Source organism: Cherax quadricarinatus, chromosome 4, assembly GCF_038502225.1.
Source record: "Cherax quadricarinatus isolate ZL_2023a chromosome 4, ASM3850222v1, whole genome shotgun sequence".
Classification (NCBI taxonomy): Eukaryota; Metazoa; Arthropoda; class Malacostraca; order Decapoda; family Parastacidae; genus Cherax; species Cherax quadricarinatus.
This window is the reverse complement of record NC_091295.1, coordinates 20,789,499-20,801,772: the sequence shown is the minus strand read 5'-3', so window position 1 is coordinate 20,801,772 and position 12,274 is coordinate 20,789,499. Positions and strand designations below refer to the sequence as shown.

Here is a 12,274-nt window from a genome sequence, read left to right as displayed (position 1 = left end):
AATGGGAAATGATGAATGAAACATTAACAGCATAACACTTACCTTTATTGGAGATTCTTCCTAGTGTATGGGAGACTGGAGGAGGAGAGAGATTGGATTGTTTACAGTTTGGAAGGGGAATCCTCTTCCAGTAACACCTCAGGTACCAATTGCTTCTCTGGGGTTGCTTCTCTTCTCTGTTTCTTAATGTCACTAGGACCACCTTGAGAGTCACTCTAGTCCTGTCTCGCAAAGTAACTGTGGAGAGGGCTCTGTTTCTGGCGTCTCTTTAACACTTCCCGAAAATGGCCCAAGACTTTGTCACTGTACATATTTCTCACCTTTACCACAGGCTTGGCACTAGGAGCTTTCTTTAGAGCCATGGTAGCTTATTTAGTAATTGCAAGCACTAGAATGAGTGGAATATTATGAAATATTTCGTAGGAGCACTTGAGGGGACCTTCACTCACTGGTAAACAATGCCAGACTGGCTGGGTAGGGAGGTCCACCTGCTCACACCGTAGTGACGTGTCCCGGATTTGAACTACTATTCGCGAGTCAACCTATGAAAAGCGAGTCCATGTTTATATGAAAATACCCCTATGATTGGCGAAATTTACGATTGCCGAGAACTATGAAAAAGCGAGGGACCACTGTATATCGAAATGTTGCTGGTGGACTCTCGCCATATTATGGCCTATTTTATTCAGTCTAGAGTATATAACATGTTTGTATGTTATTTATAGTGTTTGTTATATCATATTAGATCAATTCTGATAGATAAATAAGCCATGGAGTGATATAAGCGTAATAATGAAGTGATTTCTCCTGGCGCTCTCTCGAGCGGGAATACTGCCGGTGTTCCCAGATGCTTCCTGATTGGCTAGAAGTCTACGTATAAGCTCCACCTACTATTATATGATGCAAAATAGTCAATTATTATATTAGAAAGAATAATGCAAGAAAAAGCAATAAAAAACAAGGAAAAAATTCCAAAAAATATATGGGCTGTGAGCAGAGGTGCTACCCACATCGCCGTCACCATACCTGATATAAATGACTATAATTTCTTGTAGAAATGTCGTAGAACATTGATTCCTGTACCATTTTGTTGCCAAAGAGTTAAGCTATTTTTTTCTATGTGAATAACTCGATTTCCCCCCTTTTTTTTTTTTTTTTTTTTTTTTTTTTTTTTTTTTTTTTTTTGAGAGCGTGCAGAAACAGGGATGACTGCCCCCTAAGGTACACATCACCAAACAGGAGGGTGTACCTCGACCACTACAGAACATGAGAAGGCAGAAACTGAAAGAGAGGATACAAAGACACAAGGAGGAAAGAGAGGCAAAGACAGTGATTGGCAGGAGAACCCAGACTCAGGAGGAAGAGCAAATACAACCACCTACAGAAGGCCCTCAGCCATGATAACCCCAATGCAACCAAACAATCTAACCCATAACCCACACACTGTACCCACTGCCCCCATCCCCCTCATCACAAACTCTACCCTCACAGCAACCCCCCCATAGTTCCCTGCCAGGTCTCCCACTTCCCCCCACTCCCAACATACTCCCCAGACCAGAGTTATAGAAAAGAAGTTGAAGGTTTGGAATACGAATGTGGACAGACAAAATAAAAAAGAGCAGTGGCATGAAAGAATCAATGAGACGTCCTCAGACCTCATAGCACTCACAGAAACGAAACTCACTGGGATGATAACAGATGCAATCTTCCCGCCTGGATATCAGATCCTGAGGAAAAATGGAGGGAGCAGAGAGGAAGGAGGAGTTGCACTGCTCATTAAAAACTGATGATTTGAGGAAATGGAAGGAATGGGCAGAAATGGCAAAAGGAACTACATAGTAGGAATAGTTCAGTCAGGGGAACCTAAGGTGGTAATTGCAGTGATATACAACTTGCCACAGAACTGCAGGAGGCTAAGAGAAGAATATGAAAACAGCAACAGAGCAGTGGTGGACACACTAGCTGAGGTGGCCAGAAGAGCTCACATGGGTAGAGCAAAGTTAACCCTTTCACTGTTGATGTATAAGTACGGCTTACAAGCCAGTGTCGGTGATGTATTTATATGCCAAGATTCTAGCGGCTTCAAATCTAGCAGCGAGAGAAAGCTGGTAGACCTACATGTGAGAGAATGAGTCTGCGTGGTCAGTGTGCGCAATACATAAAAAAATCAGGGCATCTGCACTGCATTGTGGGAATGCCATTTCAGTAGTCCTTGTTTACCATACCTCACAGTAAGAAATATCTCGCTCCCCTGCGAATTGGGACTCTTCCCTTCCCAAGTGATATTTCTAACACAGATTGAAGTGTCAGTGAAGATGAATCTCATGGTTTTGAGGAGTTTATGACTGAAAGCAATGCCCAGGATACCAGAAATGGTGCTGAAAACCCAGATAATCATAAACATTTCCCCTCAGGTGCTGGGCCATGCCATTCATGTTCACTTGTACCACAGCAAAAGAGGAAACTCATATTTTCCCATGTCTCAAAGAATAAGTATACACAAATACAGTTACATAGATTATCATGCTTTTCTCTCTCTCTGTCTCTCTCTCTCTGTCTCTCTCTCTCTCTCTCTCTGTCTCTCTCTCTCTCTCTCTCTCTGTCTCTCTCTCTCTCTCTCTGTCTCTCTCTCTCTGTCTCTCTCTCTCTCTCTCTCTCTCTCTGTCTCTCTCTCTCTGTCTCTCTCTCTCTGTCTCTCTCTCTCTCTCTGTCTCTCTCTCTGTCTCTCTGTCTCTCTCTCTCTCTCTCTCTCTCTGTCTCTCTGTCTCTCTGTCTCTCTCTCTCTCTGTCTCTCTCTCTCTCTCTCTCTGTCTCTCTCTCTCTCTCTCTCTCTCTCTCTCTCTCTCTCTCTCTCTCTCTCTCTCTCTCTCTCTCTCTCTCTCTCTCTGTCTCTCTCTCTGTCTCTCTCTGTCTCTCTCTCTGTCTCTCTCTCTGTCTCTCTCTCTCTCTCTCTCTCTGTCTCTCTCTCTGTCTCTCTCTCTCTGTCTCTCTCTCTGTCTCTCTCTCTCTGTCTCTCTCTCTCTGTCTCTCTCTCTGTCTCTCTCTCTGTCTCTCTCTCTCTCTCTCTCTCTCTCTCTCTCTCTCTCTCTCTCTCTCTCTCTCTCTCTCTCTCTCTCTGTCTCTCTCTCTGTCTCTCTCTCTCTCTGTCTCTCTCTCTCTCTCTGTCTCTCTCTCTCTCTGTCTCTCTCTCTCTCTGTCCCTCTCTCTCTCTCTGTCTCTCTCTGTCTCTCTCTCTGTCTCTCTCTGTCTCTCTCTCTCTGTCTCTCTCTCTGTCTCTCTCTGTCTCTCTCTGCCCCCTCTCTCTCTCTCTCTCTCTGTCTCTCTCTCTCTCTCTCTCTCTGTCTCTCTCTCTCTCTGCTCTCTCTGTCTCTCTCTCTCTGTCTCTGTCTCTCTCTGTCTCTCTCTCTCTCTCTCTCTGTCTCTCTCTGTCTCTCTGTCTCTCTCTCTCTGTCTCTCTCTCTCTCTCTCTCTCTCTCTCTCTCTCTCTCTCTCTCTCTCTCTCTCTGTCTCTCTCTCTCTCTCTCTGTCTCTCTCTCTCTCTCTCTCTCTCTCTCTTCAAGTCGGCTGCCTCCTACCAATGGCAGGGTGAGGCCCAAAAAGAAAAATATTTCATAATCATTCAACACTTTTACCTCACTCACACATAATCACTGTTTTTGCAGAGGTGCTCAGAACACAACAGTTTAGAAGCATATACATATAAAGATACACAACATATCCCTCCATACTGCTAATATCCCGAACCCCTCCTTTAGAGTGCAGGCATTGTACTTCCCATTTCCAGGACTCGAGTCCGGCTATATAAAAATAACCGGTTTCCCTGAATCCCTTCACTAAATATTACCCTGCTCACACTCCAACAGATCGTCAGGTCCCAAATACCATTCGTCTCCATTCACTCCTATCAAACACACTCGCACGCCTGCTGGAAGTCCAAGCCCCTCGCCCACAAAACCTCCCTTACCCCTTCCTTCCAACCTTTTCGAGGACAACCCCTACCCCGCCTTCCTTCTACAGATTTAAATGCTCTCCATGTCATTCTACTTCGATCCATTCTCTAAATGACCAAACCACCTCAACAACCTCTCTTCAGCCTCTGACTAATACTTTTATTAACTCCACACCTCCTAATTTCCACACTCCAAATTTTCTGCATAATATTTACACCACATATTGCCCTTAGACAGGACATCTCCACTGCCTCCAACCACCTCCTCGCTGCTGCATTCACAACCCAAGCTTCACACCCCTATAAGAGTGTTGGTACTACTATACTTTCATACATTCCCTTCTTTGCCTCCATAGATAACGTTTTTTGACTCCACATATATCTCAACGCACCACTCGCCTTTTTCCCTCATCAATTCTATGATTAACCTCGTCCTTCATAAATCCATCCGCCGACACATCAACTCCCAAGTACAGCTGAAAACAATCACTTCTTCCATACTCCTCCTCCCCAATTTGATATCCAATTTTTCTTTATCTAAATCATTTGATACCCTCATCACCTTACTCTTTTCTATGTTCACTTTCAACTTTCTACCTTTACACACACTCAAACTCATGCACTAACCTTTGCAATTTTTCTTTAGAATTTCCCATAAGCACAGTATCATCAGCAAAAAGTAACTGTGTCACTTCCCATTTTGTATTTGATTCCCCATAATTTAATCCCACCCCTCTCCTGAGCACCCTAGCATTTACTTCTTTTACAACCCCATCTATAAATATATTAAACAACCATGGTGACATTATACATCCCTGTCTAAGACCTACTTTTACCGGAAAGTAGTCTCCCTCTCTTCTACACACGCTAACCTGAGCCTCACTATCCTCATAAAAACTTTATAGCATTTAGTATCTTACTACCTATTCCATATACTTGCAACATCTGCCACATTGCTCCTCTATCCACTCTATCATATGCCTTTTCTAAATCCATAAATGCAGTAAAAACTTCCCTACCTTTATCTAAATACTGTTCATATATATGCTTCAATGTAAACACTTGATCTACACATCCCCTACCCACTCTGAAACAACCTTGCTCATCCACAATCCTACATTCTGTCTTGCCTCTAATACTTTCAATAATAACCCTACCGTACACTTTTCCTGGTATACTAAGTAAACTTATTCCTCTATAATTTTTACAGTCTCTTTTGTCCCCTTTTCCTTTATATAAAGGGACTATACATGCTCTCCGCCAATCCCTAGGTACCTTCCCCTCTTTCGTACATTTATTAAACAAAAGTACCAACCACTCCAACACTATATCCCCCCAGCTTTTAACATTTCTGTCATGATCCCATCAGTTCCAGCTACTTTACCCCCTTTCATTCTACGTAGTGCCTCATGTACTTCCCCCACACTTACATTCTGCTCTTCTTCACTCCTAAAAGATGGTATACCTACCTGGCCAGTGCATGAAATTACCGCCTCCCTTTCTTCCTCAACATATGCATAGCAGCATATGTGTAAATTACCTAAGATAACCCAAAAAAGTCGAAGTGACTTATTTCTATGTGAGTGGTGGGGAAGCCATTTCTATGTGAGTTGGTGGGGAAGGCAGCATGGGTTTGTGTAAACAAGTTTTGTAAACAATATAATATTTGTGTGGTTATTGTGTAGCATACAATGAGTGGATATATATACACTATGCATTATATTGGTCACACAGGCCACAAAAGTTACTTGAAAAAAATAAAATACACTGTATTAGAAAAGAAAAAATAGAATAAAAGTAAAAATATTACTGAGTGAGCGGCAGTCACCAATATTACCATAAGCGGTTCACTTTGTCACCTTCATGCCTCTACATCTCGGTAAGTACTGATCGCAAAAAAAAAAAAAATTCTTTTTAACCCTTAAACTGTCGAAACGTAGATATACGTTCACTAACGTAGCACTCTGAATATTTTGGAAAAAAAAATTAAATGAGTGCATTTTTCTACATTTTATAGGATAAAAAAAATTTGTTAGGGTCAGTACTTACCGAGATATAAGCCCGCGAAGTTGGCGCTGGATGGTCACCTGACTGCAACATAGAATCTTGCCACTTGCAGAAGTGTTGCCAATATACCTTTTTTTCTCGTTTTTATTTAATTTATATAATTGTTATGTTCTGATAATTACAATTTGTAATAGTTCTTATGATTTCACAGCCAATCTTTGTTTAACACTAATATTAGGTGCTGAAATAGTAATCAAATAGACACAATCACACCGACAGGTGAACATTTTTGTCTGCCTTGATCATTTACTATTGTCTAGAAATATATACAAAGTACAGTATTTATAGGTCTCAGCAATGTTTTAGACATGCTGGAGTATATATGAAACTCCTTCAAGCATGGTGTTACGATGAGTGTCAGTAAACTGCTGACAGTGCAGTGACGCTTGATGAGCGTGCGCTGCTTCAGGGAGCCCTGGCTTTATTTGTTTTCACTTATACACAAACATGTCTGTCTGTCTGTCTAGCTCTGCTAGCTGTAGCACCTAGAAAGGACCAAGCTTATAAATGACAACCAGCACAGTTTCAGGGAAGGGAAATCCTATCTCACAAACCTATTGACAAGGTAACAGAAGTACAACAACAGAGAGAGAGAGGGGTGGGTAGATTGCATTTTCTTGGGCTGCAAGAATGCCTTCGACACAGTAACTCACAAGAAATTAGTACAAATCCAGAGGATTAGACATGCATAACAGGAAAGGCACTGCAACGAATCAGAGAATACCTGACAAGGAGGCAACGATGAGTCATGGTACGTGATGAGGTGTCAGAGTGGGGACCTGTGACGAGCAGGGTTCCACGGGTCAGTCCTAGGACCAGTGCTGTTTTTGGTACATGTGAATAACATGACAGAAGTTAGTGAGGTGAATAACATGATGTGAAGTTAGTGAGGAGAATTAAATCAGGTGAGGATCAGGCAGGACTACAAAGGGATCCGGACAGGCTGTAAGCCTGGTCCAGCAACTGACTCCTAGAATTAAACTCCACCAAATGCAGAGTCATGAAGATCGGGGAAGGGCAAAGAAGACTGCAGACAGAGTATTGGCCAGGTGGCCAAAGACTTCAAACTATACTCGAGAAGGATCTTGGGGTGAGTATAATACCGAGCGCGTCTCCTGAGGTACACATTAACTAGATAACTGCTGCACCATGTGGGTGCCTGGCAAACCTAAGAAAAGAGTTCCAATACCTCAGTAAGGAATTGTTCAAGACACTGTACACCATGTACGTCAGGCCCATATTGGAGTATGCAGCACCAGTTTAGAACCCACACCTGGCCAAGCACGTCAGGAAATTAGGAAATGTGCAAAGGTATGCAACAAGACTAGTCCCAGACCTAAGGGTAATGTCCTACAAAGAAAGGTTAAGAAAAATCGGCCTGACGACACCAGAGGACAAGAGGGTTAGGGGAGACATGATAACAGTCTGAGCCAGGATGTTCCAGAGATGGGACACAGAAACAAGGGGTCACAGTTGGAAGTTGAAAACTCATGAGTCACGGGGATGTTAGGAAGTATTTCTTTAGTCATAGTCGTCAGAAAGTGGAATAGTCTGCAGAGTGATGTAGTGGAGGCAGGATCCATACATCGCTTTAAGAAGAGGTACGACAAAGCTCATGGAGCAGGGAGAGAGTGGACCTAGTAGTGACCAACAAAGAGGCAGGGCCAGAAGCTGTGACTCAACCCCTGCAACCACGTGTATGTGCACACGTGCACACATGCACAGTCACACACTCATGCACACACGCACTCACTATATATGTATGAATATATGTTAATTTCACAGTGATGTGAAAATAAATGATAAAAAAACATTGAAGAAAGAAAAGATTCCTTTCTTCTATGTCACATGACTTCTTCACCTGGAGTGAAGAAGGTATGAATTAACTGTTACTGTGAAGAAGTGTTACTAAACTCCAATGAACTTTCCTTGAAAGACTAACATTCAACTTCCGTGGATTTACCCTGAGATCCATTGTTCTCAGCTCTTATAACTCGTATTTTTCTGCCCTTATGCAGTGTGCTTTGGGTGCAAAGGGGAGCTATCCTCCCTCTGGATCAAACCTGATTACTTCTCATTCTCTTAAGTGCTATATTACCCTTGTGGGTTTGGTGCTTACCCATGAATATTATATCTTGAAAAAAATCTTTTCTTTCAACTTGATTGAAAGTACTTATTTCTTAGCAGTGTTCAGTGGTTCCCATTGATACTGTAACTTAAAACCCTTTAATTAGCATTAGTAAGCATAATTTGGAAAGGTTTATTTTCAGTGAATAAATTTATTTTCTCAGTTTCAGGAGTGTCATCCTCCCCTTGTAAGCAACGGTGGAACACTGGATTTCGGCCATAATCCATTCCAGAAGGTCGGCCTAAATCCGAAATGGCCTAAAACCGAAGCAATATTTCCCATAAGAAATAACGTAAATACAATTAATCCGTTCCAGACGCCCAAAAATACTATTAACAAAAAACACATTTTTTAAAGATTAACTATAGTTTTACATATACAAAACAATGAGAACTAAATGAAATGACCAATGAAATGGATAAATGAACAGTTAAATCATTATTACATACCTTTATTGAAGACTTGGAGTATGGAAGACAGGAAGGAGGAGAGGTTATCTCCACCACAATCATTACCACCCTCTACCTTTGTCCTTAATCACTGAAGAAGACACATTCTTCCCTCTCTCTTCCTCCTCCTCCTCCTCCTCCTCCTCCTCCTCCTCCTCTGAAGCATTTTCCTCAGCTGTGTTCTGTTGCTGTTGCAGGTGAAGGTCTTGCAGCTCTTCAGTGGTTAGCTCTTCCCTGTGGTCCTCCACCAACTCTTTCATATCCTGGCCACTCATATCCAACCCCATGGACTTCCCCAAAGCCACAATAGATTCCACAACAGGCATGTTTCTCACTTTCTTTACCAAAGGGCTGGCACTAGGAACCTTCTTTGGGCCCATGGTGGCTTATTTCAGTCACAATCAATAAACAAGCACAAAAATTGCAAAATGCTCTGGATGAATGCTCTCTCTCAACCAGTGACAAAGCCAGACTGACGGCATCCCCAGGCAGACGGACGTCTCCAATACATCCGATTTCCGAATCACCAGCTAAAATCCAGGGCAAAAATTTTGGCCAAAAAGCAACCGATTTCCGATCCGGCCGATATCCGCAGCAGCCGAAATCCAGGGTTCCACTGTATTTGCCTGAAGTTGTGTTAACATTGTGGTAAGCAGCTCACAGTAGTGACCATAAATCTCATTTTGTGTTAAAAATATGAAACATAATGTATACATTAGTATATTCCAGATAAAATAGCTTTACAGAGGAGTCATTCAGTGCTGGTTCTCACCCGACCATCTCAAATTTACCTGAAATTTTACTCATATGCATATACGCCTGTATATGCAAGGTAGGGGTCATCCTTGAAAAGGTTGGAGGGGGAGGTAAAGGAGGTTTTGTGGGTGAGGGGCTTGGACTTCCAGCAAGCTTATGTGAGCATGTTAAATAGGAGTGAATGGAGATGAATGGTTTTTGGGACCTGACAAGCTGTTGGAGTGTGGGCAGGATATTTTGTGAAGGGATTCAGGGAAACCAGTTAGCCGGACTTGAGTCCTAGAAGTGGGAAGTACAATGCCTGCACTTTAAAGGAGGGGTTTGGGATATTGGTGGTTTGAAGGGACATCTGAACTGTCATATCTTAGTACCTTTGCAAAGACAGTGATTATGTATGAGTGATGGTGAAAGTGTTGAATGATGGTGAAAGTTTTTTCTTTTTGGGTCACCCTGCCTCTGTGGGAAATGGCTGACATGTTAAAAAAAAAAGTCTTTGATGAGTGCGATCATGGTGTAATGGCACACAAAATATATTGTAATAGAATAACAGGTAAAGTGGGTAGATTGATTTACAACTTTCTTACAGATAGAACACACAGCAATAGTAAATAGAGTAAAGTCAGAGGCAGGTATAGTGAAAAGTTCTGTTCCACAAAGTACAGTAGTCACTTCCATCCATTTCTTCATCCTCATATCTGACGTAGACAGATGTAAGCCACAGCACCATGTGCTACTTTTCTGATACCAAAATTTGCAGTGTCATCCATTGAGGACACTGCAAATATCCAAGCAGACACTGACCAAGTCTTTAAATGGGCCTCAAAAAACAACATGAAGTTTAATAAAGACAAATTTTAATTAGTTCTGCTATGGAAAACTCAAGGAATTAAAAATGGATCAGAGTATAAAACAAATTCCAACCACACAACAAAGTGAAAAACTATTGTGAAGGACCAGAGTAAGATAATGTCAGAATCTCACTTTCAAAGATCACAACACTGTTGCTACCACATTTGCTAGGAAAATGATGGGATGAATAATGAGAACCTTCAAAACTAGGAATGCCAAGCCAATGATGATCCTCTTCAAATTGCTTGTTCTTTCTAGGCTGGAGTACTACTGTATATTACTGGCCCCTTTCAAGGCAGGCAAAACTGCAGATCTGTAGAATATACAGAATATATACAAGTTGAATCTCCAACTGTTTGCAATATATTCCTTAGGTATTAAAATCTCATTTTTTGAATGGTCAGAGGTTTTATTATTTTGTCAAAAATGTACAATATCAAAAGTTAACATTGCTGGTGTCTCTTAACATTAATAATATTGTGGTGGTTTAGAGGCCCAATACTTCCTGGCTGGACTTTCACTGAGAAGCTGGCGATGGTTTTTAATTTTATTTATAGTAGTCTAGTGTATAATCAGTCTACCACCTGCTTGTTGCCAAACCCCAAATTACTCTCATATATCTAGCCAGTTGTTATTCACTAATTTTTGCAAGAGAGCCACTTCTGTTAAACACATCGATTGAGAGAGCCGCAGCTACTGCAAGTTAGCGTAACTCAACTAAATTAAGTAGTACTGAGCTACTAATGAAATATAGTAAATGAGAAAAATTAGACATGGTAATATTAGCCTGCATATCTTGTTATTGGCGGCTCGCGAGCCGCGCAATGAATACCACTGAAATTTTAGCCAGATGATTGATACACCTTGCTGTCTCCCTCAGTCTGAGGTGATTTAAACCTCAGACTGCATTTTCTTATACTATTTCATTCCTATACTGAGTTACCAGATTGCCCTTGCTGAGAAACTAGTCTGTGAATAAAAAATGGAGTTGATAAAAATTCTGCATTCTTTATCAGAATGTTAGAAAACAGTATTATGGTATACAACAAGATTTCCACTGGGTTTAAGGCCACCAATTTAGTGCATTTGTTTGATTCAGAGTGGTTTGATAAATTTCAAACTGCAGATGGTAAGATCTTACATTGTTTGTATACTAGCACTATAGTTTACTACTTCAGTAGCAATCTCCACAATTTGAGCTTTTGTATAGCATAAGTAAATGCTTAATAACTACTGTAGCCCATTTTTTCCCCATTATATATGCAAATAGGTTAATTAATGTAGATTGTATGGTGCTATTCTCATTCGTGTTTTTCATGGAAACACGTTTTCATGAATTAAGTTTGCTTTGACTTTTTTTTTGTGTAATGATAAGGAAAGTTTTGATTTTGGATCCATTAATCTGGGGATAAGAGTGTATATTAAAAAGTCTAAAAGGTCTTTTTTATAAAAGGTTTGTTTGTATAGGGATTGAGTGGAATGTCATTGAATAGACACTCTTTGAGATTATGTACATTATGTATTTTTCAGCCATACTGCTAGTGTACAAAGGATAACCTGTTCAGGAATAGATAGTATGTTTGACCAGTTGCACATTTATGTAAACAAAAATATTTGATACTGAAATATACGTGCAATAGGACTTAAATATTTTTACTCTTAATACAATAATAGTTTTGAGTACTGTAAATTGTAAAGACTTTGTTTATATCCTTTACTGATACTGCAAAATGATGTAAAGGCTGTCGATATAGAAATCTTATATATACTGAATGTCACCACTCAGTGTTCTTGTACAAATAAAATTATACCCTGAAATTAAATACAGTATAGTGTCATTTTAAATCATATTTTTATTAGCCTTATATTTCATTTGTGGATTTGTAAGCACAGAGAAAACACCAGTTTTACTAAGGTATACAAATACAAAATCCCTCCAAGGAAGTGGTTTGATGCCATTGAAGGTCTCTTCAAGGGGGGAGAGGGGTCCCCCATTGCAGTGAAGAGGCTTTTGATCTGAGGAATTAAGCTTTTTAACTCTTTCCTTGAATTGGATTTAACTGCCCCTTCCCCTCC

At 40.8% G+C, this 12,274-nt stretch overlaps 1 protein-coding gene across 4 annotated transcripts in view; it reads left to right on the top strand.

Annotated features, from left to right (window-relative positions):
• The window catches only part of LOC128684392 (vesicle transport protein GOT1B), a 135,778-nt gene extending 123,735 nt beyond the window's left edge, over positions 1-12,043 (top strand). For 2 of the 4 annotated variants that reach the window (XR_011393312.1, XR_011393316.1), the window contains one exon: positions 8,308-12,043. The gene's annotated coding sequence lies outside the window, so the exon portion shown is untranslated. The remainder of the gene's footprint in view (positions 1-8,307) is intronic. The other 2 variants (XR_011393314.1, XR_011393315.1) reach the window with 2 other exon arrangements.
• Positions 12,044-12,274: the final 231 nt, after the last annotated feature.